This window comes from Camelus bactrianus, chromosome 13 (genome assembly GCF_048773025.1).
Source record: "Camelus bactrianus isolate YW-2024 breed Bactrian camel chromosome 13, ASM4877302v1, whole genome shotgun sequence".
NCBI lineage: Eukaryota > Metazoa > Chordata > Mammalia > Artiodactyla > Camelidae > Camelus > Camelus bactrianus.
The window spans coordinates 45,370,010-45,396,680 of NC_133551.1; positions in this window are offsets into that span (position 1 = coordinate 45,370,010).

Here is a 26,671-nt window from a genome sequence, read left to right on the forward strand (position 1 = left end):
TGTTTGTTATTCTTTCAAACAATGTTGCAAGGAATATTCCTGTGCGTGCCTCCTTGTGTGAGAATTTTATATCTCTATGAAATGTGTGTGTGTCTTTATCGAATATTACCAGCTGGCACTCAGAGTAGTTCTACAAATTTACACTCCCATCCATAGTGTATGAGCGCTCCCATTGCTCCGTAGTTTCTTCAGCACTTGAAATTACCGAGCTGTCATGGCTTTGCAAATCTAATGTGTCCATAATACATTCACAGTATGATTTTATTTTGCTTTTCACTAATTACTAGTGCATTTGAGCACCATTGCAAGTATGTATCAGTCATTTGGGTTTTCTCTTCTGCGAGCTGTCTCTCCCTATATTTTATTTTTCTTTAGGGTCTTTTGCATTATCTAATTGATTTGTAGGTCTTTTGATACAGTCTGAATATGAATCACTTTTTTGATTATATGTGTTGCAAATATCCTTTCCCAGTCTGTGACTTTTCTTTTTGTTTACAGTGTCTTCTGATGCACATAAATGTTTAAATTTTAATGTAGTCAAATCTATCCATCTTTTTCCATCCTTGTTTGTGTTTTTTGTGAATTGTTTAAGAAATCCTTATGTACCCTGAGGTCATAAAGATATTCTAGGTTTTCTTCTAAAAGTGTTAAGTTTTTGTTTGCCATATTTTCCCATATTGATTCTAAAGTTAATTTTCAGGCAACGTGAGAGAAAGCAGTCCAGTTTTACCTTTTCTATGTAGATCAAAAATTTTCCCAGCACAATTGATAGAATTGTCCATTGTTTTTCTACTGGTCTGGAATGCTCCCTCTATCATGTTAAAGTTTCCATGTAAGTACGAGTCTATTCCTAGTCTCTCTACTCTGGTCCATTGTTCTATTATCTAAACCTGTGCCAAGTATCACTTTTTTTCACTAACGAGATTTTTTTCAAATTGCATTAAAGTATTTAATTAATTGAATAGGTAGTACATTGACATAGGACAAAATAAAAAGTATCCCTCCCCGATCTGTCCCCATGCTGCTTCTAAGCAGACAAACACAGACTTTTCATGTATATTCAAGCAAATATAAATATACATTCTTCCATCTTCTCACACAAAGGGTAAGGTACCAAATTTTTCACCTAACGCTAGGTCCTGGAGGTCTTTCCACGTCAGTACACTAAGAGCTTCCTCAGGCTTTTGTACCGTTTTATGGTTTTCCTTCGTATAGAAATAACGTGGGTGTCAGTTTTTTCTACTGTCCCCCTAGTGAGGGACACATGTTGCTTCCAATCTTCTGTTCACAAAGAGCTCTGCATATGTCATTTCCTTTTGTGCTGATCTATTTTTAGAGTAGATTCTTAGAAATGGAATTGCTAGATCAGAGAATATGACGGTTAATTTTATGTGTCAATTTGACTGGGCTAAGGGATGTCCAGATAGCCAGTAAAACATTGTTTCCGGGTGGTTTGTGTAAGTGTCTCTGGGACACTGGAGACTAGTATTTGATTCGGTAGAATGAGTAAAGGAGGTCGCCTTCAGGTGATCATGTGCAGGTGGGCATCTCCCAAGTCACTGAGGACCCAAATGGAACAAGAAGGTGAAGGCAGGGCAAATTCCCTCTCTCTCTTCTTGAGCTGAGACATCCATTTTTTCCTGCGCCTACGTGTTTTATCAGAGCTCCTTGTTCTTGGGCCTTCAGATGCTGAGACTTAAACCAGTAGCCCCCTGGTTCTCAGGACTTCAGACTCAAACTGAGTTATCCCACTGGCTTTCCTGGTTCTCCAGTGTGCAGAAGGCACATGGTGGGGCTTCTTGGCTTCCATAACCGCATGAGTCAATTCTTATAATAAATCTCCTCTTATAAATATATCTCTATATCTATCTATCTATCTATCTATCTATCTATCATATTGGTTCTGATTCTCTGGAAAACCCTAATACAGAGAATATATACATCTAGAATTTGAGTAGGTTGTTGCCAGATTGCCTTCTATGAAGACTTTACACCTATGAGCATTGGTTCCTCCACCTTGCCAACAGAGCATGTTTTCAAACCCTGGTATATTTTTTATCATTCTGACAGGTTAAAAAAAAAGTGATACCCTGGTGTAGTTTTAATCTGCATTTCTATTATTATGAGTGAAGTAGAACTTTTTCAGTGACCCACTTGTTCTTGGCCTTTGCCTATTTCTCTACTGAGTATTTAGTTCTTTGTCACAGATTTCTAGGACCACCTTCTAAGTCAGGGAAATGAGCCTTTTGATAAAACACAAGTGTCAAATGTATTTCCCACTTAGATATCTTTTGACTCTGCATTTTGGCATAAAGATGTCCTTAATGCAGTTTAATTTTTCTATTTTTTCCTCTCATATTTTCTCTAGTTTGAGTCACAATTTGAAAGACCTTCCTTATTTCAAGATTATCAAAGGATTCTCTCATGTTTACTTCTAGTATATCTGTGGCATTATTTTACTCTTAAATCTTTGATCCACTGGGAATTTATCCCAGTATATGGTGCAACGTATGAACCTAACTTTATCTTTTTTCCACATGGCCAACCAGTGACCCCAACCTCATTTATTGAATAGTTAATCTTTTCTTCCACTGATTTTAGACACCAGTTTTTTCATGTACTAAACTCCCATGTGTGTATTCCCTTCTATTTCTGGACTTTCTATTATGGTTGATTGGTCCGTCTTGCTATTCATGCATCTGTTTCTCACTATTTCAATTATTGAGACTTTTAATATGTTTTAGTATCTGGTAGAGCTAGTCCCTTGATAGTACTCTTCAGAATTTTCCTGAGTATTTTGTTTTTTCATTTTTTCACATGAACTTCAGAATCAGCTTGTCTGGTTTAAAAAAAAAAAACTTGATATTTAATGAGATGGCATTAAATTTAGAAATTAACTTCGAGAGAATTGACATCTTTATGAGATTAGTTTTCCTAGCCAAAAATGTGGTCTTTACATTTATTCAAAAGTCGTCTTTGTTTCCTTCAAAGTGTTACAGCATTTTCTTTGTATAGATCTTACTCCTACATGTTCCTTGCAAAGTAGTTGGTTTTGTTGTTATTGTCATTGTTCTTGTAAATGAGATCCCTTCACTCATTATATCTTCTTAATTGTTATATTCATATGTGAAAATAATTGAATCTTGCTTCCTAACTTTACATATCCATCTAATTAAATCCTTTTACTCTTGGTAATAGTTATTCAGTAGCCTCTTTAGGTTTTCCAGGAACACAATCATCTGCAAATAGTGATAAATTGATGTCCTCTATTCCAGCTTTTGCACCCCTAATGTTTTTTCCTTTTGTTCCACTGAATCATCTAGCGGTACTGGGGTCTTGGGGAAGCCCACCAAACAATCCCTTTCTTTGCCCAAATTCTGAACCGGTTGAAGGTGACACAGGTGAAGGCCATAATATCACTTCACTAACAATAAAGGTTAGATTTTAGAAAATGTGGCTCCTCTCTGACTTACCCAGTCAGTTCATAAGCAGCACTGGCCAGGGAGAGCCACCAGCTGTATGCCATGGGCTCCGGCGCGGCGTGTTTTTTATCAGAATTAATTTTTGAAATATTCTACAATTTTAGGGTTTTTTCTCTTTGACCCAAGGCTTTTGTTATTACTGCTGTTTGTTTGTTTGTTTTAATTTCCAGTTAGAGGGACCCTCTGTTTTCTGATTTTAGAATTAAATTTCTAATTGAGACTTACTGTAACCAGAGAATATTGTTCAAACTATTTTTACCATTTGTAATTTTTCGAGGCTTTCTTTGTGGCCTGATATTAACTTCAATGAGTATTTAATGGGCACTTGAATAAAATAGGTGGGTTATCTGTTTTTAGAGTATAGCTTTTAAAATAATATTTAATCTCTACCCTTAATTATTTCTTATCCACTTGCCCCATCAGGTACTAAGATTGCTACATTAAATCTCCCATTACTAGTGTATTTATAGTTATTTCTCCTCATGTCTCCTGCAATTTCAGTTTTATGAACATTGATGCTATATTATTCTGTGCAGAGACTCTCAGCCAGAACTACCCAGCTAAGCTGTTCCAGATTTCCTGATATTCAGAAACTCTGCATGGTAATACGTGTTCATTGTTTTAAACTGCTAAGTTTTAGGGTAATTTGACACACAGCCATAGATAACTAATAAATATGTTCACTGTACATTGCAAACTTTACATGATAATGGGCTTGTCTTTGGCTCATTGAATGCTTTTTGGCCTGAAGTCCTTCTTGTCTGATTATGTCTCTTTTCTTTGTGCCTGCATTTGACTGACACACTTTTGCCAAAATTTTCATTTGCAGTCTATCTGAATGGCTTTGCTTTAGGTGTGTCTCTTTTATAGAACATAGAGTTTTTTCTTTTTGTTTTAAGAGGTGACTTTGGCCTGTTCAAAAATTAAATGATACTGTCATTAATTGACATGTTTAGTCTAGTTTTTTCAATATTGAAGTTATTGTCAAGTTTTTACTTTGTGATCTCTTTGCTTTATTTTTGTGTGTGTGAAATTCTGATAGTTAGGAAAAAGATTAATTTTTGTATTAGTGATTATACTCATAATTATAATTTTATATGACGTCTTTGGTTCTCTATTTCTTTAAGCAGCATCTATCAATCGCCTCCTATGAAGAATGATAAAATTAGTGTGTTGTTTTCTTCGCTTTTTCCCTTCTCTCCACCTCTCAATTTTTGTCAATACTGTTATCATTTTAGGGTATACTCCATGCTGTTAAATATGCATATACTTTATTTTTTCAGCTTCAAAATATATGCTTTTGTTGTCAGTTATAAAAGTTGAGACAAACAGCAAATACTCTACCTCCAGCCTTTTTACTTCGTTCCCTGCACAGTTTGTATCACTTGTCTCACTGCTACATTTTTAGAATGTAATGTATGTTCTGTTCTTCAGCTTAATTGTCACAGTTTTTAGTTTTGCAGTCTTTTTGCTGTAATTTTCCTAATTTACAATTGATTGATCATCCTGAAATAATGCACATTTAAATTTTTTTTCTCCAACAGCCTTTAATATTAAAGGGCTATAATTTGAAGGTCACTTGGGATGGATATAAAAATTCTTGGGTCTCATTTTCTTTCTTTGAAGGTCTTGTAGATGTTATTCCATTGTTTGAGAACATTGCAAGTTAACTTGAATAAGTCTGAGTCTATTCTGACCTTTTTCCCTCTTATACATGACCCAAACTTACCTGGGTTGTCCAAATATTCTTTATCTTTAAAGTAGAATAAACTTACCAGGCTACGTCTTGATATTATCATCCTGGATAAATATATAGAATCAAGTCAATTTCATTCCATGAAAAGTTTTCTTGAATTAAACTCTTAAATATTTATTCGATGATATTATTTTGGTCGTCTGCTCCAAAACTACATAAGTTGGATCTTCATTGTCTATTTTTTATATTAATCCCTTTCTCTCAAATCCTTTTTAAAGATATCTTTATTTCTGTTTTGTTTGCTTTTCTCTTCTTTATTCTCTAGGTCACTAACTGTGGTTTTCTTTTCAGTGTCTACTCTCCTTTGTGCTCTTCATTCCTGGATGACTTTTTTCTTCTACTCCTTTCTTGAATTTCGCCAGCTCAGGTGTTATTTTCTCCTGTGACCTTGTTCTTTTTTCTCTGGGTTCTTCCATCTTTGCTTTGTTGTTGTACTTCATAAAAATAACTGCTTTATTAAGATTTTTAAAATTCATGATAAAATGTCTGGTCCCAAGTTTCATCTGCTCTGTGGCAACCTTTCTCTGGGGAGGAGAATTTGTCCTTCACTAAACTTTGCTGAATATTTTTCTTCTCTTTTCCTATAGTATCTTGGTACTGATGCCTTGTTGGATTTTTGTTATTACTCCTTATAATAGCACTCAAGATCCTTGTCAGCACTAAATGAGTTGGATTCAATTTTCCTGAACTTTCCATTAACAGAAAGATGCTTTGGTCAGGGAAAGAAAGCGGGTAGTAAGATGGAATTCTGGCATGGCTGGTTTTCACAAGAACAGTCCCTTCCATGCTGCCGCAGAAACAAATTGCTTCCTCAAAGGAGTTCAACTTTGTGATTCTTTATGTAGCCCTGGCTCCTCAGCTTCTCTCAACCAAATCAGGTCCAGAAAGGCTTTTTCTCTTTAGCCTACTTCACTCCAGTCATCGCACCTGTTTTTGAAAACAGGAGATATAGTGTTTGCCTCTCTGGAAATACGCCTTACCTTTAGGAAGAATATGCTTGTCTGGCTGTCTCACCACAGAAATCTTTCTCTGAGCTTCTATCTCTTCATTTCCTCCTATTCATTTTCTTCCTAATCTCAGCTTCTTTGGACTGCTCTTACACATATTTGGGAGTCTTGGATAATACCTGTCCTCAAGTTTTGCCAAAAATAGAGTTTATTTTTTCATTCTTTTTGTTGCTTTTGGATGGTTTCTAGGAGAAGGAGGAAAATGCTGATTTACACAACCATATCTATTCCAGATGTACACAATGTCTTAATTACTAAGGTTTTAAAATAAGTCTTACTTTTTGCTAGGGAAATTTAACCACCTTATCCTTTTTCTTCAATTGTTCCTTAACTGTTAATAAATCTTAACTCTTCCATGTACGTTTTAGAATAAGCTTTTAAAATTTTATGCACACACACGTACATATGATGTTGAGGTTTGATTTTAATTTCAATAAATGTATTATTAATTTAGAGAAAACTGACACTTGTATGATATTGATTCTTCCTACCCATTAATATGATATGTCTCTTCATTTATTTATCTTCTTTAATACCTTAAAATAAAATTTTGAGGGTTTTGTTGGGTGGTTTATTTGCTTGTTTTATGTTGCGTTCTTCCAAACACCTTTTTGTCAAATTGAGATATAATTGACATACAACATATTATTTTCAGGTATAAAATGATTCAATATTTATATATATATATATATATAGTGAAATGATCACCACAATAAGTCTAATTAACATCAGTCACCATAAATAGTTACCAAAAATTTTTGTCTTATGATAAGAACTTTTAAGATCTTTCTCTTAGCAATTTTCACATATGCAATTTAGTATCATTAACTATAGTCACCATGGTGTACATTACATCCCCATAACATTCATTTTATAACTAGAAGTTTGTATTTTTTTACTCCCTCCACCCATTGTACCCCCCAACCCCCCACCTCTGTCAAACACCAATCTGTTTTCTGTATCTCTGAGTTTGTTTTTGTTTTGTTTAGATTCCACATATAAGTGAGATCATATAGTATTTGTCTTTGTCTGACTTACTTCACTTAGCATAATGCCATCCATGTTGTCACAAATGGCAAGATTTCCTTTTTAAAATGACTGAATAGTGTATATATATATACACACACACTACCTTTTATTTATCCATTCATCCACTGGTGGATTCTTAGGTTGTTTCCATATGTCTCTCCATTTATTTGGATTTTCTTTAATAGCTTAAAATAAAGTTTCACAATTATCTCCCAAAATGTTTCTTACAGCTTATGTTAGATTTATTCCTAAGTACCTTATGTTTTCTGTTCACATTATAAAAGCAATCTTTTTAAAATTTCATTTGTAACACTTTGTTGTGGTATGTATGAACACAACCAATTTTTGTATATTGATCTTTTTTATATTCAGTAAATTTGCTGAGCTCCTGTTCATTTTAATAGTTTGCAAATGCTCTAGATTTCTACATAGATCATTATATTCTATTATAATCACTCACAATCTAGTTTCTAATTCTTTGTCTTGCCTTGCTATTCTGGCTAAGAATTCTAGTACAATGCCGGGTAGAAGCAGCAAGAGCAGACATCTTTGCCTGATTCCTGGTAGAAATCATTTTTTAGTTAAGAAATACCCCTTACAACAATAACCACTCCAAGAGAAGGCCCCCAGTCCCAGCCCCCAGCCCCACAAAGAAGACAAAGCACTGCCCTCGGTGACATCAGCTGTTGTGGTTTGAGAAGTAAAGTGGCTTTCCGACAAGTTTTCACAGCAGGGGTCTGGGTTGTGGCCTGGCCCAGGGGTGACCACAGAGCCCAGGAAAAACCTTGGTGAGTGCCCTGGGGGGCTGTCATGAGCTCCCCACACCCCAGGCCTGGCTCCTCTGCACCTCTTCTAGAGCCAAGGTGCAGAAATGACTGTCCATCTTGGGGCCTTATGGGCACTGTCACGTTTATAACGACTTCACTTGCACAACCCTGCAGGCAGGTACTCTGGGGCTGGGAGAGTGTCTGCTGCCCAGAGGCCAGCCAGGTAATATGAGCTGAGTTAGGACAAAAGAGACAAAGCCTGGTTTTGTCCCAAAGAAGGCAGCTGGGTGAAAGCACCAGACACTTGTCATGGTGACATTTAACAGCCACTGGCGCGTGTCTTCTACATCAACGCCATTCAGTGCCACATGGACTGTGGACTGGCTGCATCAGCCATCACCTGGGAGTGGATTAGAAATGCAAATTTGTTACCCCACCCTTGACCTACCAGATCAGAATCTGTGGGGGTGGGGCCCAGCAGCTTGTTTTAACAAGGCCTCCAGGGGATGCATTCTAAAGTGTGAGCACCTTTGTTCTCTATTATCTCCTTTATCCCTATTGTCCAACGGAAGAAATTGAAGCTTAAAGAGATTAAGGTTTTAAAGCCAGGAAGTAACAGAAGCAACACTCCAACATGGGTGTAACTGAGTCCTCCCTCTCCCTGCCTACATGGTGACCAGCGGCCTTGTCACCTGGCCTGTGACTTACAGCCTCAACTCTAAGCTTAACCAAGGAAGTCCTCTATCGGCGAGTTGGAAAGTGACAAAGGCTGGGTGAGCAGGTATGTGAGGCAGCGAAGTGGGCCCCCTGGGAGCCCCGGGCAGCTAGCCGGCTGCACCCTCCTTCATGCGCCTCTCCCCGAAGACCTCCTGCTCCTGCCCAGATGCCCCGGCCCAGCACACCGGAGCTACCCAAGTGCATGGCTGTTCCAGCTCTTCTCTGTGCCCAGGGCCTAGCTCAAGGCCTGGCACCAAGCTGGTTCTCCAGTGAAGCCATGATTAAATGACTCTCTTCTGACTGAGTGGCTGTTGTAGCTACCACTCGGCCAGGATGGGAGAAGACATCATGGAAGGCCTTGCAGACCTTAAGCGGCATAAATACATACGTGGACAAGTGGGAGGTAGTGGGAAAGGTGCTCCCGGGGAAGGTTACAGCCTGGGGAAAGGTGGTGGGAGACAGCAGTGTGTTGTTTCAGCTTCTCCCCAGTGCTTATGAGGTAAGAACTTCAAAGGTCGATTTGGCAGCCAAAAGCAGGAAGGCCTGGGCTGCCAAAAGTTAGGGCAGGAGGTGGGGGTTTACTTTATAAGTGCTGGGGAGCCATGGAGGGCATTAGGACAGGAGTGTGGTGGGGTCATAAAGAGTCTGGGGCTGGAGAGGGATGGAGCAGCAGCTCCTGGGTCCCACAGCCTGTTCTGCACAAAGCATTGTGCCAGCTCTCCACTCAAGGACCACCCATTTTATAGCTGAGGCTCAGGGTGTCCTGCTTAAGAGAGCACAGCTAGGAAGCAGGGAACAGAATTCACACCCAGGTCTGTCAGACTCCAGAGCCCAGGCTCTTGCTCCTTCCCTACTGCCCCATCCCCATCTGAGCTGCCTCCAGGGGTGGGCTCCCCCTGGGCACCAGGCTTCAAGATCTTTGGGAAGCAGAGGTTTCCTGCCTTCTGCCTGAAGTGTGAAGTCAGTGTTGGAACCCCAGCTCTCTTGGACACTCCCAGGCTGTGAGCCTGCAGGGGTTGGGTGGGGGGAGCAGATGGTGAAGCTGCCCAGATGCCCAGGAAAGGAAGGTCTGCAACATGGAGAAGGACCGCCTGGCCAACAGGTAAACATGTCCTCAAAGCCGCTGGCATGACTTCTGGTGCAGGCGCTCTACTGTCCTGAGGCTGAGCTCTGAACCCTGGGCTTCCTGAGCCACTCTGTTCCTGGTAGGCAGAGCCACCTCTCCTTCCCTGCACAGGAAGGGCACGGCAGGCATCCAGGGCACAGGAGCGGAAAGCCTGGGGTCGGGGGAACCAGTATCCCTCTTTCAGAAGGACCAGAGACCTCGATGATTCCCTGGATTCCACAAGATAAAGAAACAGGCAGAGAAAGAGACAGACAGACAGACAGACAGACAGACAGACAGACAGACGGCCACAGAGATGGAGGACAAGAGAGGGCCCCGCAGAGAAGGCCAGGAGAGGCTCAGAGGTGCGCGCCGTCCTCCCCGCGCCCCACGCCGTCCAGCCGGGCGGGCGGCAAACTGGAAACAGCTGCGGAGGTTTTGGGTTTCCGCCCGGCCTCCCCCTGGCCCCTGGCTCTGGCCCACCCGAGCAGTTCCCCTTAATCCTGCTCTCTCTCCATCTCGGGAAGCTGCGCTGTGAAAATCCTCGGCTCTGCCTGGCCAGGTCAGCCCTGGGCTGGTGGCGGGATGCAGGACACAGGGCAGGAGGACAGACCTTCCCTCTGCTGCCGGCCCTGCCGCGCTCCACCCTCCCGGAGCCTCGGCTTCCTCACCCCACAGCCGGGGCTAATCGTACCCCCCACACCAGGATCAGGGGATCACTGTGGAAGCTTAATGGAAAGTCCAAGGCCTTCCCTGGCACCTGGTAGGTGCTCCTAGAACCTTCACTGGCCCTATCCTTGCAATGATGTGTCCACCCTCAGGGGTTACCTTTCTTTAGTTGGCACAAAGATACCCTAAGGGCTGGTGGTGGCCCTGCCTCCCCTTTTCCCTCACTTTCCAGAGCCTGGTGTTGAGATCTGTCCCCAGCCCAGTCACCTTCCCCCAGAGGGCATGAATCACCATTCCAGTTTATCAAGCATTTCTTGAGGCTCTACTGTGTCCCAGTCCTACACTGGACCTGCTCAGTACCTGCCCTCAGAGCTTAGAGATATAATTTTGCTCAACTGGGTCACAGGGCTTTGCGTCTAGAGCCTGGAGATCAGATAGGCCTCGTTGTCCACTCTGAGCTCAAGATGAGAACATACGCATCCAGATTAATCCATCACCCAAGAGGGCACACAGCACGTCTGGGACAGCTGGGCCTCTGGGCCACACCTCCTGCTCTCCAGGCAAGGCTTTATTTTGAGCACTGGGCTGTCTCCTTCACTCAAAGAGCCAAATTAAGATTGAAGTCCCTGCCTCAGCCAACACTCAGGGCTGCTGCCAGCTCCAGAAGTCACTCACCTGGCGAGGTTTCCTGAGTCCCTTTGCTCTGCCCCCTCACCCCCACCCCAGCCTGGCTCCACAGCGGGAGCAGCCTTAGGGCAGCAGACGCAGTGGGCAGAGCCCTCGGCAGGGAGGCAGCACCACAGGGTCAACCACGAGCCCCATGGCACTGCTGTGGACTGAGACAAGCATTAGTCTAGGAGGGACTAGACTCATAGCTTGGGGGCAGGAAGCTGAGAGAGACCTCACATGCTGGGCTTGGTTTCTCCAGGAATAGGAGGTCAGGGCATCTACGGGGACTGTTCAAGTTGGAACATTCCCTAGGACTACAGCCACCTAGGGGCCACTGAACTGTGTACAGTGCCCCATTAAACCCTTTTGCTTTCTACTCTCTCCCAGACCCTGTGATGGGCACTGGAGCTCACACGGAAAGTCCTCTAAAGACTCCTTTCTGCTTGTTTGTTTCCTTTTGTGGGAGCATGTCTGGAGGTCTGGCCTCTTCAGGAACACAGGGCAGTACAATGGTCCACCACGTACAGTTGTACATGCTGTTTACTGTCCAAGACCCCCTGCCATGAGGGTGAGTGGAGGCTGAAATTCAGCTCTTGTTCTGCTCCCCAAGCTATGTGCACTGCATGGGCCATGTCTTCTGGGCAAAAGGGGCTCTTCTTTCCAGTTTGTATCGAGACATCACAGACGCTTCACCAGCCAGACTATGAACACTCCGGGCTGTGCCTGCTCTGGGGCACCTTTTCTAATTTTCACAAGGTGTGTGAGCACCCCCAGCTTTGAGAGAAAGCCCAGAAAGCTAGAAATATGCTTTATTTTCAAAGATTCTAAGGAATGAGAAGTCAAGGCAGTTCAGCATTTCCCCCAGGAAAGAGGTATAAGCACTGGCTGGAGGCTTTTCATAGACAGAAAGCTCTTTGGTTCCCCAGGATGAGGGTCAAAGCAGCATAAGCCTGAGAAAACCTCCAGCTTGTAGTCCCTTATTGTTAAAACTGGGAGGGACCCCTGGGCCACCTTATTCCAGTGCCCCACTTTTCATGTGAGGCAACAGAGGACGAGAGAAGCCATGCGGCTTCCCTAAAGCCACACAGCAGTACTCAGGACAGTGCTAGGGTTCCCAGCTCCCAGAGCTGAGTTTCTCCACCACCTCCCCTGCCTGGCCCGTCCCAGAGAGCCCTCATTTGAGTTCGTCAGGGCAAGGGGCAGGCCTATCTCTTCCAGGGCCCCCAACACAGGCACACATACTCATTAACACACACATGCAAACACATATGCATGATTTTGATGGCCTGGTGTCTTCCTCCAGCTCAGGACAAGGGCCAGACTCCCTGTTCACCAGACTTAAAACTTGGCACCGCAGAGTGGGCTCCAGAACCTTCTACACCAACCCCTAAGGAATTTCAACTTGATTTTTGTTTTTATTTAAATATGTTCCTCTGCCTGATCTCACAGGAAATGGATTAGCACCTGTCCCAGGAGGCAGAGGGGCCCAGGGGACATGCTGAGCTTCCCAGGCAATACTGCTAAAGCAGTATTGCTTTGGAATGAGACAGCCTCAGACTCTGACAGGCCCCCAGCTCCCGCCACCACCTCCTTCTTTCCCCAGTGTGGACCCACACCAATTCTCACCTGAAGAGGGATTAATCTGGAAGGGACATGTCAACTTACCTGGAGACCTGGAAGTTGTGCAGGTGGACCTCTTTCTTATTACTGCTGTTGCTGGTGTTTTTAAACTATGATGTATCTCCATTTCAGTCATTTTTCTCCATTCTCTTTATGTCTATGTATTAGCCTGTCTGGGAGGCTGGAAGGAAGAGGCCACCTTCAGTCAGGGTCACCTAACTCAGAGCCGACAAGGCACTGCCAACATATTGGCACATAAGGAGCAATAGGAAAATAGTGCATATGTGACTTAGTCTTTTCAACACTTTTATTGTAAAATAACAGGAAACCACACAAAGCAAACATACAGCTTAATGAATTATTATAAGGTGAACACGCTTGTAAGCATTACCAAGACCAAGAAATGAGCAGTGCCCGCCGCCCCAGGAGCCCATCTGGGTACCTCATCCCAGTCACAGTCCTCTTCTGTCCCCAAAAGGAACCACCATCTGAACTTTTATAATGATCATTTTCTTGCTTTTCCTTCTAATTTTTCACTCCAATGTACGTCCCTAGCCACTGTCATTTGGTCATGCCCGTTTTCTCTATTTGGTGTATCTCTTAGGTCTCCCCTAATCCCCATCCCTCTTTTCCTGACAGCTTGTCTGGAGAAGAACCCAGCTCTTTGGCCTGGGTTCCACCCCCTGGATTTTGCTGCTCAAGTATTCTTGGTGCCATTCACCATGTGTATTTGTCCTTTGCTTTTCCTTCAAATTGGTAACTGGGCCCAGAGGGTAAATCAGGCTCCGGCTCAGACCCTTTGGCCAGATGACAGGTGGGGCTGTGCTGCTTCATCAGAAACGTACAATGTCTGGCTGTGTCTCTTTCTGGGATCGTTAGAACCCACTGATGCTCAGTGCCTAGATCCATTTAGTTGTTGGATATTACAAAACGGTGGGTAATACCAGACTCAGTCCTTTTACTATAAATTCACTCACTGGAACACTTTTATTATAACCTATTCATAATTTCCATCATTCAAGGTCATGGGTTTGTGTCTTTGGGGGGTTGTAGATGGGACAATGATGTGACATGTTTAATCTTAAAATCTTTTAGCAGCTTAGGAAACAAGTCCTGGAAGTACCTCAAAGGTGAGGTCCACTCCAACTACACGCCCAGAACAAGAAGCACTACGCAGCCTCCCTAATAGTTGGCTGTTAAGCCCCTGCTCACATACTTCATGTGTCAGGAAGCTCACTACTTTCCAAGTCAAACTGTCCCATCTTTGGAAAAATCTGACTGTAAGAGTCCTTCCTCATACTTTAGAACTGCCTCCCTATGCCCTCCCACGGGGCCCTTCAAGACAGGGCTGCTCCCTGTTACCAGGGAATAGCCCTTCAAAGACTCTTCCTCCAGGAAGTCTTCCTAGCTGCTCCTCTCCCTTTGCCTCCTCTTCTGGCTGTAATTTCACATAAAATCCATAGCTATGGAGCTGCAGTTGATGTTTGCTCAAAATTCCAAAACAGCCTTATCTACAATTTTCAAAAGGCAGACATTCATTTGGAGGCAATCAGGCCCAAGTGTCTAACACTAATGCTTCATTTCCCAGTCTCACCACAGCCATGGTGACCACAGGGGAAAAAAAAAAACTCATGAGTGGGTCTTTCATTGTGTAACCCCCACATCCACATCAAAAAGCCACATTTCACAAACACCCAGATGTAAGACAGCAGAGATGGATGAGGCAGCCAAACAACCTCTTCTGTGCTTGGCACAACCAGACAATGTGAATCAAAAATACAATCATTACAATACAAAAAATATGAGTCCAATTGGAAATAAACGTACTTTTGGAAGGGAGGTCTTAAAACCATCATCTTCCTTTATCCCCTTGAAGCCCCCATGTCCCCCTTGGCTAGTGACATCACGTTCCACCCAGCATGAGTCATCCCCCAACCTTCCCTCACCCTCAACCCTCACATTCAATTACTCACCAAATCCAGTAATTAGGCACGAGGAACATCTCTGCAAACACCATCTATGCTTTTCCACTTGCTCCACACCAGCTCTCCCACTAACCTAGAATGTACTCTCTGGCACCCATCAGTATCCTTGTCAGCACGAGCATCTCCAGCCTTTAAAGCACAGTCCACAGGCCATCATCTAAGCACCTAGCCTGGATCCTGACCCCCTTCAAAAGCAACTCTCTCTCCAGGAGACATGTTTTGGAACAAATGAGTGGATTCACTAATTTTGTAAACATTTCTTAAGCCCCTTAGTTACCAGACACTATTTGAGGCACTGAGGATCTAATAATAAAAGCAATAGACAAAATCCCTGTTTATTATAGTTGGCAGGGTCCAACAGGGAGAAAGACAAATAGGCAAATTAGATAGTATATTAGGAAGGTGATACGGAGAAAAATAAAACAGGGAAAGGGCTTCTCCTGTGTTGGGCGAGAGAAGGAGGGGCTTCTCCACTAATGTGACAGTAGAGAAAAAGACTTGAAAGAGGGGAGGAAGTGGACCTATGCAGGTATCTGAGCAAATGAATGAAAGAGGAAATGAATGAGTGAACAAATGAACACAGAATTCACTGAATACAGTGATTAATGAATGAGGGAATTACTGAATGAGTCAACGGATGAGTAGAAAAGAAGGTAGGAATTGTGTCTAGTTTATCTGTTTGTTATAATGAAGTGAAGTGAAGTGAATAGAAAGTGGTCAAAAGACACTGGCTGGAAATAAACCACCAACTATTTCTGTGGCTTCCTGGAGCCCATTTAGGGGCTTGAAAAATGTGTCTACTGAAGCTGTGAAGTGGTTTCAAGGTCCTCCATTCGCCTTAGAGGTCTCCAGGCTGCACTCAACTTGCTCACAGCCCCAGAGGCCTGGCCAGGCTGACAGCAGGGGACTACAGCGTGCCCCCTTGGAGGAGAGTGCAAGGCAAGCCTGCAGCGCCAGGTCCAGCTCCAGCTCTGCCTGGTCTCAGTGCCTATCCATACAACACTCCCAGCCTGCTTCTCCTTGGAATGGAGAGGTGGGACCTACATGCCCTCGCCGAGCAGCCATGCTCTAAGATGCACCAAGTACCAGGAAGGGGAAGGTGCTGCAGGGATCGCTTCTTCAGTCCCAAGGGGAGGGAAGATGAAGCACCTCAGTGGGGGGGGGGTCCCCGTTGACTGCACCATCTTGAACAAGTATTACTTAGGCTGGGCAAGGTCTAGAGTGAATATGAAGGATTCTGCCTCTGCACATTTTTGTTGGGTTAGAATTTTGTCGGTAAGGCCATAAAGGGCAGGCTGGAGACACTGAGGGAAGCCCAGAGTTGCAGACAGGAGAGTGGGGATATGGGATGGCAGAATCAAAGGTACAGAGCAAGGAGGCAGGTATAGCTCAGTGGTAGAATGTGTGCTTAGGCATGCATGAGGTCCTGGGTTCAATCTCCAGTCCCTCCGTTAAATAAATAAATCGAATTACCTCCCCTACAAAATAAAAAAAAAAATTTTTTTTAAACCCACAATGAAAAAAAAAAAAAAAGAAAAACCTTAAAAAAAAAAAAAAAAAGGCACAGAGCAGGGACTACGGTGTGGTCCCTGGACTCCACCCCAGCCATTGGAGGGCAGAGCAGGGCAGCACAGGACAGGTGGAGAAGCACCCCCACCCTCCCCACCCCCAGGGAGGACAGAGGGCAGGACAGCACAGAGCTTACAATCAGGGGCTTTGAAGTCAGACAAACCCAGGTCCAAATCCAAGCCTTGTAGCTTTGAATGAGCAACTCTCCGAGCTTCAGCTTTCTCTAAAATGGGTAGAGTAGTGACTAACAGGGGGTCGAATGAGATGATGTTTACAAAGCACTGAGCATAATACTGGCATACAGTAAACATTCAGGAGATGATACTCATCATCACTAATGTATTCTAATGTGCTGTTGATAATACTCATATATTAATAAATATCAGTATACATTATATTATAATGTTAATAATTATCTGAGTAAGCAGTGTGTTGGGGCTAACCAAAAAGAGCTAAGGTGGGCCCAGACTAAATTAACAGAGGTGCAAAAGTAGGGAGGGACTAAGCTGGTTGGTTAGATCCCAGTGGGACTGTGCCCAGTCCTGGCCTGCCCCTTGGCAGCAGTGACAGCTGGGACAGATGTAGAGGAGGAAGTCAGGATGTGAGGGGCTGGAAACCCATCCCATGGGGAGTGGGTACAGCTCAGCCATCCTCATCATCCCTGAGTCTCTAGGGCTGGCCCAGAGCAGATGCTGCTAAAGCCCTGGGTGGGACCCCAGAGGGTAGTTCTGGGGCTGAGGACAGAGAGGGAGCTCCAAGGAGGCAGGTTTCAGCTCTGTGGGAGGAAGAACTTTCCTTCGGGTCAATGAGATCCCTCCTGAGTGACTAGCTCTGTAGGAAGAGAGCGTCACCAAAGTGATATCAAAAGAGGCTAAGACAAGCCCTGCCATATCAAAAGGGGGTTCTCCCCGGAAGAGAGGTTGGTCTCCACCAACACCCAGCCTGACTTGATGCTCAGTCTCTGACTCATGGCACATCTGCTTTCATTGGAGCTGTGGGGATGTAAACATAACTCATCCAACCATCCATTCATTCATTCATCCATTTATTCATTCCTGTATTTCTGTGGACAGTGCTAAAGACAGAGCAAACATGAACTTTGAGGTTTACCTTCTAGAGCAGTGGCTCTCAAACTCTACATGCATTCCTCAAGAAGGGACAATCTGAATAGCTACTTGTAAAAGAATGGAGTTGGACCCTTACATCACATCATATATAAAAATTAATTCAAATCGGATGAAAGATCTAAATGTAAAAGCCAAAACAATAAAACTCTTAGAAGAAAACATAGGGTAAATCTTCATGATCTTGGATTTGGCACTGGTTTCTTTGATATGAAACTAAAAGCCACAAGCAACAAAAGAAAAAAATAAATAAATTGGACTTCATCAAAATTAAAAACTTTTGTGCTTCAAAGGACACCATCAAAAGTGAAAAGACAACCCGCAGAATGGGGGAAGATATTTGTAAATCATATAACTGATAAGGCACTTGTATCTAGGACACATAACAAACACTTGAAATTCAAAAAAAAAAAATCCATTTTAAACTGCGTGAAGGATTTGAAAGGGCATTTCTCCAAATGATGTTACATATGGCCAAAAAGAACTTAAAAAGATGTTCAACATCATTAGTCATCAGGGAAATGTAAATCAAAACAATAATGAGACACCACTTCACACCCATTACCGTGCCTATCATCAAAAAGTCAGATACTAACAAGTGTTAGCAAGGATGGGGAGAAATCGGAACCCTCATATGCTGCAGGTAGAAATATAAAATAATGCAGCCACTTTGGAAAGCAGTCTGGCATTTCTTCAAAAGGTTAAACATAGAGTTACCATTAGACCCAACAAATCCACTCCTATGTATGTACCCAAGAAAAATAAAGGCCTATGTCCACACAAAAACTTGTACACGAATGTTCATAGCAGTATTACATCAAATGTACATCAACAGATGGATAGATAAACAAAATGTGGTATATCTACTCAATGGAATATTATTTAGCCATAAAAGTAATGAAGTACTGATACTTGCTACAATAGAGATGAACCTTAAAAACTTTATGCAAAGTGAAGGAAGCAGATCAAGGGACCACATATTATACAGCTCCATGTAAAAGTGTCCAGAATAAGCACTCTACAGAGACAGAAAGTAGATTCATGGTTGTTTTGGACTAGAAATGTTCTAAAATTGATTGTGGTGATGATTACATCACTCTGTGAATAAACGAAAACCCATTGAATGGTATCTTGTAAGCAGGTGAATTATTCAATACAAGAATTATATCTCAATAAAGCTGTATCAAAAAAGAGTCACCCAAGGAATATTCTGAAGCATCACTACCAGAGCTGCAAGCCCATAGGTTCGGATTTAAAGCTGCCTGGGGTGGCGTCAGGGCATCAGTGGTTTTAAAGCCCCCTGGGTGGTTCCAATATGTAGCCAAAGTTGAGAACCACTAGTCTAGGGAAACTCTTATCTCCCATTTCCTGAAAGTCGGCAAGCTGCCTTACCTTCACTACCTCTTGCCATCTTTACAGCCCTATTCCACAGACATTACAGGTGCACGGTCTTTTCTCCATAACTCTGAAATCCAAGAAGCTCTGAAAAACTGACAGCTTTTCCATAAATTGGCAGAAATTCATTTGGTGTCAAAAGACTCAAGCTGAACCTACATGGGGCTATGTATGGTCTTTACTAATCCCACTTAATAATGAATATGCATACGTTTCACTGCAGAAATCATCACCTGTTTGTTTACAGCTTGTTCTCCTTACCCTGCTGGGGGTGCTTTATAAAACATGCTATACACAACATCACTTTCTAAAAATCTGAAAAATTCCGAACTCCAAACCATATCTGGGTCCAAGCATATCAGATAAAGAACATGGACCTACATTTGTTCCCATTTTACAGATAGAGGAAACGGACCCTGGGAAAGGCAAAACAGCCTACATGAAGTCCCAAAGAGGGGACTCCTACCTGAGTCCCTCCTTGCCTTCGGGAAGATCCTCTGTGCCTTGCCTGCATCCTTCCCTGCTCTCTCTGTTGGCCCACGGGCACGTGGAGACAACTGTGTGCCCAGACACGTGGGCGCCTGCTACCCCAGACCCATCGTCAGCCAGCTCCCTGCAGGGCCTTGCCCATCACACAAGGGCCTGCCCCGCCCAAGGAGGAGCTGGAGACTGAGCCTGCTTTGTAATTTGCTCTGCCAGCTGCAAACGGAAAATCCGAGAAGGTGGTCTGCTTTTCTGGCAGATGTCAGCCCCAGCCGGCCGGGGATGGGGTAGCTAGGTTGGAAACACATTTTAGTGGAATTAGCAGAAAGCAAGAATGTTAATTCTGCAACCATGAGATCCTGCCGGCAAGAAAAAAACAGAAGATGACAGACTGAGGGCGGCTCCTTCCCTGCCTCTCACCCATCAATGGCATTTGTTAATGTAATTAATGACAAGAAGAGAAGCTACTATGTAGTGAGGCCCTGCTCTGGGCCAGGGGTTGGATGTACTACTTTTCAGACACTGACATGCCCCAGGGTGTGAAGTATTAACAGTCCCATTTTTCAGAACCAAAACCAAGAGATGGTGTGAATTGCCTGAGGTCACACAGCAAGGACACAGTGGAGCAGGACTGGACCCAGCTCCTCCTGATTCTGAAGATCAGCTCTTTTCCCCACCCCTGACACAGAGGGTCTTTTTAGCCAAAACTCTGTAAAGAAGCTGGACCATTTCTTTCCTCAAGTCAGAGTTACTCAAAGCAAGCAGTAGGGCAGCTTTAATTCAGTTTGTGGCCTTCCCTTCCCTTTTGGACTCCTCTACAGTTTCTCTCAAGAAGCTTCAGAGATGGGTTAGTTAGACCATTTCACAGATGAGAAGACTGAGGCCTACAGAGAAAAAGTAGTTGCACCAGGACCCAACCCAGGTCTTCCTCCTCCCGGTGTGATGCTTCTGTGTAGCTCTCAGCTACATGCCAGTTTCCCACAGCTCCACAGTGGAAAGAAGCCTACGCTGGGAGAACCACCATCCCTTTTCTTTGGTGGAGAGACAGACAGCCTAAGACCATAGGAGTCACAGGAGGGCACTGCTGGACATGAATCTGCCATTCACTTATTCATTCATTCAAAAACCAGGACAAATCCCTTCTCTGAGCTCCAGCTGGGCATTAGAGACACAACAGAGGATCAGACAGTCCCTGACTCTTGGGAGCTCAGAATCTAGGGGAACAACCTGCAAACCCACCATTCTAAACCCAATACAGTGCAAGTTGCAGTTGGGTCTTCTGAGATCCAGAGGAAACACAGAAGGAGCTCCCCAGGCTGCTCACAGGAGTCAGGGACAGCTTCACAGAGAAGGAAGAGTCTGAGCTGAGTTGGAGGATGAGTTGATTTGGGTCAGGTAGGCAAGTGGAAAAAGGTGGCCCAGGCCCAGGGCACAGTATATGCCGCAGCCTAGAGGTGGGAGAGACAATGGGGACCCCCAGGCAGATTTGTGGTGTCCATAGTATAGAGTGAAATCCTGAACCCAAGACAAAATCAAAGTCTAGGGGCCAACTCCTCACTCAATTGGCCATGGAGCGTCATGGCCGCACGGACCTTCCAGGAGGGGCAGATTCTGAGGGTGGCTGTTACTTCTAGGGCACCAACATCCTAAGTAAATGGCCCCATCAAGGAAGAGACCCTACCCTGAGCCCCAAAGTCCAGACAACCCTTGTGGCTTTGGACTAGCCAGTGACGACTTCTCTTGGTCATTAATCGCAGCATGTGCTAATGTTTGATAAATTGCCCAACAGTTGCATTAGCTAATAACTCCCCGAACAAAACCAGAGAGTTCATCTGTTTTTATAAGACGCCCAAGAGCATCCTGGGAACAGGCACGGTGGTCGTGAATAAAAGAGAAACATTCATTTATGGTAATTGGTTTCAGCTCCTCACTTGGCTGCTCGTCCTGACCTAAATGTATCCAGTTGTTCCCTCTGCCGCGCTCTGGTTTGGGGGTCACTCCTAATGGTTTAATTCAACAAAAAATGTCTGCCATTTCCTGTAACCTCTGTCTTCTTTCGCCCTCCACCCAAACGGTTTTCTTGCAAGCAGCATCTCTGTAAGGCCCTCCCGGAGCTGTTTCCTTCTCAGGGAACAAAGTCAAGATTGTTGACAGAGCAAAAAAAGGTCTTAACTCCAGGCCAAGAAAAGAAGGTGGGGGAGGGGATACATGAAGGTAATAATCATTTGTTTGTCTTCCACCCGGACTTCACAAAGCAGGTTTTGTCCAAGGCTGGTGGTCAGGGACTCTGACACAGAACATGGCCCTGGTGACCAGGGGCAATTTATGGGAGGGAACGAACACAAGTCCTCATTCATGGAGCGGCCGTGGAGGAAGTGACTGAGGAGGCACATTCGCGCGGGCCACCCAGCCCTCCCTGGTCCCTCCCGCAGGTCTGAGGCTGCTGGAGGGCCAGGGAGAGGCTCACTGGGTGCTGTGAGTTTTGGCCGAACTTCAAAACCCAAGTGTGGCCCTGTCTTCCTCTGGACGGCTGTTTTTATCCAGTCCTGAGCACAGATTATCTCCCCACAGGGCAGTGCTCAGGGAGGGTATGGTGTGGCGCTCCCTCCGGGCCCAGCTGGGCTCTCCATCCCTCAGGTGGATGCATGAGTCTCTGCTGGCTTTTGGGACCTGAGGATGAGAGAGGCGGGAGGGTGGGGGCGGGCAGGGGCCCTGGGAGAGGATCTGGAATACATTGGGCCGTCAGCGGGGACAGCTTGTAAACTTTGTTGGGATGCATCTGGTAGAAAGGCGTTGTATAAATATTAGATCATTATCGGCGTATTGTGTTTCCCACTTGGATGGAGGAGGGGCTGGCAGGCCCCAGATGCCTTTCGTCAAGAAGACAAGGATGGCTTCAAGGAGCCCTCAGGAGGTTGCTGCTTGCCCTCGGGCAGTCCTCAGGATCAGGCCCAGGCCCAGAACGTGGGGAGGGTGGAGGTAACTGCCAGCCCAGCTTGCCCAGGATCTTCCCAGGAAGGACTCTGAGCATTAGGCTGAAGGGGGAACAGGACTGACTCGGGGTGTGGAACAGAAAAGGTCAGCTGGTACAGGCTGGCAGGGGACACTTTATCTCACTGTACGACCCTGTCCTTCTCTGCAGGTCCCTTTCTCCATCTGAATGGCCATGCGGGGATCCGATTTTAAGACATTTATGAATACCTGCATCGCAAAGTGCAAGGAAGCCCAGGAGAAGGGGCCAGCTCTGCTCATGGCTCAGGAAGGACTTCTAGAAGAGGCCCCTTTGAACAAAGACCACAGGATGAGTAGGAATTTGACAGGGAGGCCTGCTGAAGACATTGTTCCCTCCCCTCTGCGAGAAGCCTTGCTGACTTCCCAGCCCCTCCACTTCCTGTCTCTGAGCGCTCGGGAATTTCCAAACAGCTGCCCTGTGCTGCCTCCCACAGCCTATGCCTTAGAGTCTGGCCTCCTCCCCATGAGATCACGTCCAATCCCCTCAGCACTCTGCAAGGGTTCATTAAAATGTACCAATAGGAAAATTAAAGCACAGAAGTGGCATAGTTTACCCCAAGCCTCACAGCTGGAAAGTGGCAAGACTCAAACTCAGGCTCATAATCCTGATATCAGACCCATTCGGTGCCTGAGTATGCCCTGGTACAGAACTGGACACGGAGGAATCCAGATTCAAGAGCTGGCCCTGCTGCTCCTCTCTCATCTGTGGCCTTGGGCAGGTCCATTTTGCAGGTGGGGACACTGAGGCCCTGGGGGGATTATGTGACCAGAGAATTGGAACAGGTCCAGAAGAGGAGGCCCAGGTGTGGCAAGGACTGGACCCTGAGCACTGAGGGGCAGTGAGGGTGCTTAGGCTGCTTGGCCTAGAGCAGTGCAGAGGGGCCACGGGTAGAGGGTCTGCCTCAGATCTGGACAAGGCGCTCCTGTGGCAGAGGCAGCAGGTGGAATGCAGCCCCAGTGGACAGATGGCCAGGCTTTCAGAGTCAGAGGAAGTTCAGCAGCATGTAGTCTGAGTCGTAGGTGATTTCCCTGCCAGGTGTTGTCTGGCTCTGTCTTGAATACCTCTGGTGACAGAAAGCTCACTACCTATCAACACAACTCACTGGGTGGTTGGACTGTTCTGATTCTATCTCATTCAAAGGAAGCATTTTCTATGAAGAAGCAACAGGGAACATCTAAGAGAAGAGGCTGGGAGCCACCAGAAGGTATTGGAAGCTATGAACCCCATCAGAGAGAGCTTAGGCTTGTCCTAAACACCTAGCAACTATCATGAAATCAGCCCTACCCTTTTGCAATGACAGAAGACATGCACGCAGCACTTAACAGTTTACATTTGTCCAAATGCATCTTCCTAACCAGCTTGCCAGATGGCCAGGCAGGAATTACCAGGGAGCCAAGGCAGGAGGAGCAGCAGGGGTCCAGGGAAGCTGTGGGCCGGCTCTGCCCAGGTTGCGAGGCCGGGGAAAGGCGCACCAGGACCAGACCTCTGATCTTCCCTGCCCCGGTGCTGCTGCCACAGTGGTGAAAAGCCACCCACGGAGGGTGCCTGCTACGAAGAACACTCTGGGCCACTTCCAAATTTGGAAGGGGGTACCCTCGGGCCCCTCGAATTCCAGGCTGTGCTATTTTTAGGCCTATCAGCTGGTCCACCCCTGATCCCCTACCCCAGGCCCCCCAAGCAGACTTCCCAAGCAATCAAATCCATGTGTCGCCAGTTCCTGGCCTAGTGCTTTGTGAGGTGAGCACTAGATGCTCCAATGCCACCAAAGGATACGTGTCCCGCCCAGACTGGAATAGCGCTACCTCTCCTGGTGAGCCGGACACAGGATCGCCTGCCTCGCCCTCTCGGGGGCCAGGCTCCAGATACCCCAGAGTCCTTCTGTGCCTCCCAGGAGCCTCCAGAAACTAGCCTATTGGACAGAGAAGCTGACTGAGAACCAGAGAGAGGCGTGGTTGTCCTCGATGCCCCAGCCCAGGTTCTGCCAGGCCCCGCAAAGCCCACCTAATCGCTTCCTGCCTGAGCTGAACTGGAAAGGCCCTGGGAAGTGGCCTGGTGCCGGGAAAGTAACACAGCCCCACACAGACCTTGGATCAAGTCCCTGCTCAGCTACTTGTAGCTGTAAGACCTTGAGGCCAGCCTCCAACCCGCCAAGTCCATCCTCTCCTCTCTAAAATGTGGATAATACAAGGACCTCATCTACTACGTGGTTGTGAGGTTTCAATGACATGTGTGTAAAAGGCTTCATAAAGGACACAGCAAAGAGCTGGCACCCTGGACATTCTGAGCCATTTTTACATCTTAATGATACAAAGAGAGGGATGGAGGTCTTGTTATTTCATTATCTCCAAAAGGGGAGGGAGGCAGTAAGTTTGTTCCTGGAGTTTTGCAGGTCGGGGGGCATCTGTATGATCATGGTCCCCCTCAGTACTGTCCGTTGTCTTGTCCTTGTCTAGAGCCCCCCTCCCTGGCAGTGCAGTCCTCGGGTTATGCCCACTCCTACAGCCCCGGGTGCCCAGACCACTCCTGTAGGCACAGGAGACCCCATTTGGCAGCACTAACTATTCCCTGGACCTCAGGTCCCCAGTTCAGTGAGGGCAGGAACCACGGCTCCCACCTCCCCCACAGCCCCAAGCATCAGGTACACAGCAGGCACTCAAGAACTGCAGAACACCAGGCTTCTGGAAGGGCACAGAGAACGTGAAAGATCATGGGCTTTGTAATATGGCACAGCTGATTTCAACCCCAGCTCTACCACTTCCTAGCTATGTGACTCCCAGCATGTCCCTTAATCTCCCTGGGACTCTGTCTCCTAACCTGTAAAATGGGCGTGAGAATGCCAACTATACAGGAGAGTTGTGGACGTTAAAGAAAGCAGACATGAGACCCTTCCTAAACTTGAGTATGTGCATCCCAAGCAGTCGATTCAATGGCTCTTAGGCCCATCACAGCCCCACAAGGACATGTGAAACCTGGAAAGAAAGGGGCTCCTTTAAAGTCATACAGAGAATCACCCAGGACCCAGGAATGAGATCCCAGAGTGAATGTTTTCCACACGCGATGAGCAGAATCTACAGCAAATGCAAAAATGAGAAAGATACTGGAGGATTCTCCCTGGTCCAAAAAGGCTATGAGGCCAGTGAGGGAGAGGGGATTTCTGGGCAGGTCCTGCCCACAGAGTCCCCGGGACAGTGTCCTCACAGCGCAGGCCTGCTGCCTGTGGCTGCACACACACAGTGCCAATGAGTCAGGACTCAGGCACAGTCCCCGCCATGGGAACCAGCCACCTCCCTCTGCCAGAAGCCCCTAATCCTTCCAATGTAGCTGAGAACTAGTGAGACTCAAGGAGGGGGAGGGAGCGGGGAGGAGCAAGACCACCTCTGCTGACCACTCATTTACACCCCACCCATCAAGAGTGCATCCCCTGTGGGGACCAGCGTTTGGGAGCAGAGAAGCTGGGGGCCAGCACACGGCTACCAATAACATGTTGCAGGCATTGGGGGGATGCCTGACCTGTCACTCAGAGTGGCCCTGGGAACCACCATAGCCGGCCAGAACCAGGAAAGAAAGGACCAGTGCAGCAAGCAGAGGTCTGGCGACTCTGGAGCAGACCTGAGCAGGAAAATCACAAACTCCCCACCATCCAGTCCCCACCCAGCTCCGGTGTCTGGCCAGCATAGCCAATGAGCCTTGCTACAGCAGGGCTAGCTAGGCTGGCTGGGCAGGCAAGGGGAGGAAAAAGTGGACTAGGGAGGCCAGTGATTCAGAGCTGACCGCCCAGGCAGCAGGGCTCAATGGGCAGCTCCCGAGTGAGTGAGATCGTGTGGCTCACTAACTGGCGTGAGAAGATCAGGCTTCCTTTTCCAGGCTCCCCCCACCCCCCGAGCCCCCGCACTTGCTGTGTAACACTAGGTTGGATGCAGTCTCTCTGGATTTCTGAAGAGGGACAGAGAATGCCTGTCTCTAAGGAGAATGAGATTAAGATCCCAAAGGGAAGAAGATACCAGAGGCAAATGTTTGCTTGGCAGCCTCCTTAATCTGGTTCAAACCATCCCAGAAAGCTGAGGATGAATTAGGATTGGAGTTGGGATGGACTCCGGGCTGTGAACTCAGACAGCAATCACTGACACTGAGGGCTGGATAATGCTGAAGACATTCAGGTGCATCATCTGTAGTCATCACTTTTCAGGACCTCCCTGTCTGGTTAAGGACTCATTGTGACAAAAGGGACAGACATTGTCCAGGAAGAAATGGGGATGGGCAGTCAGTTTCCACAAGGGAAGG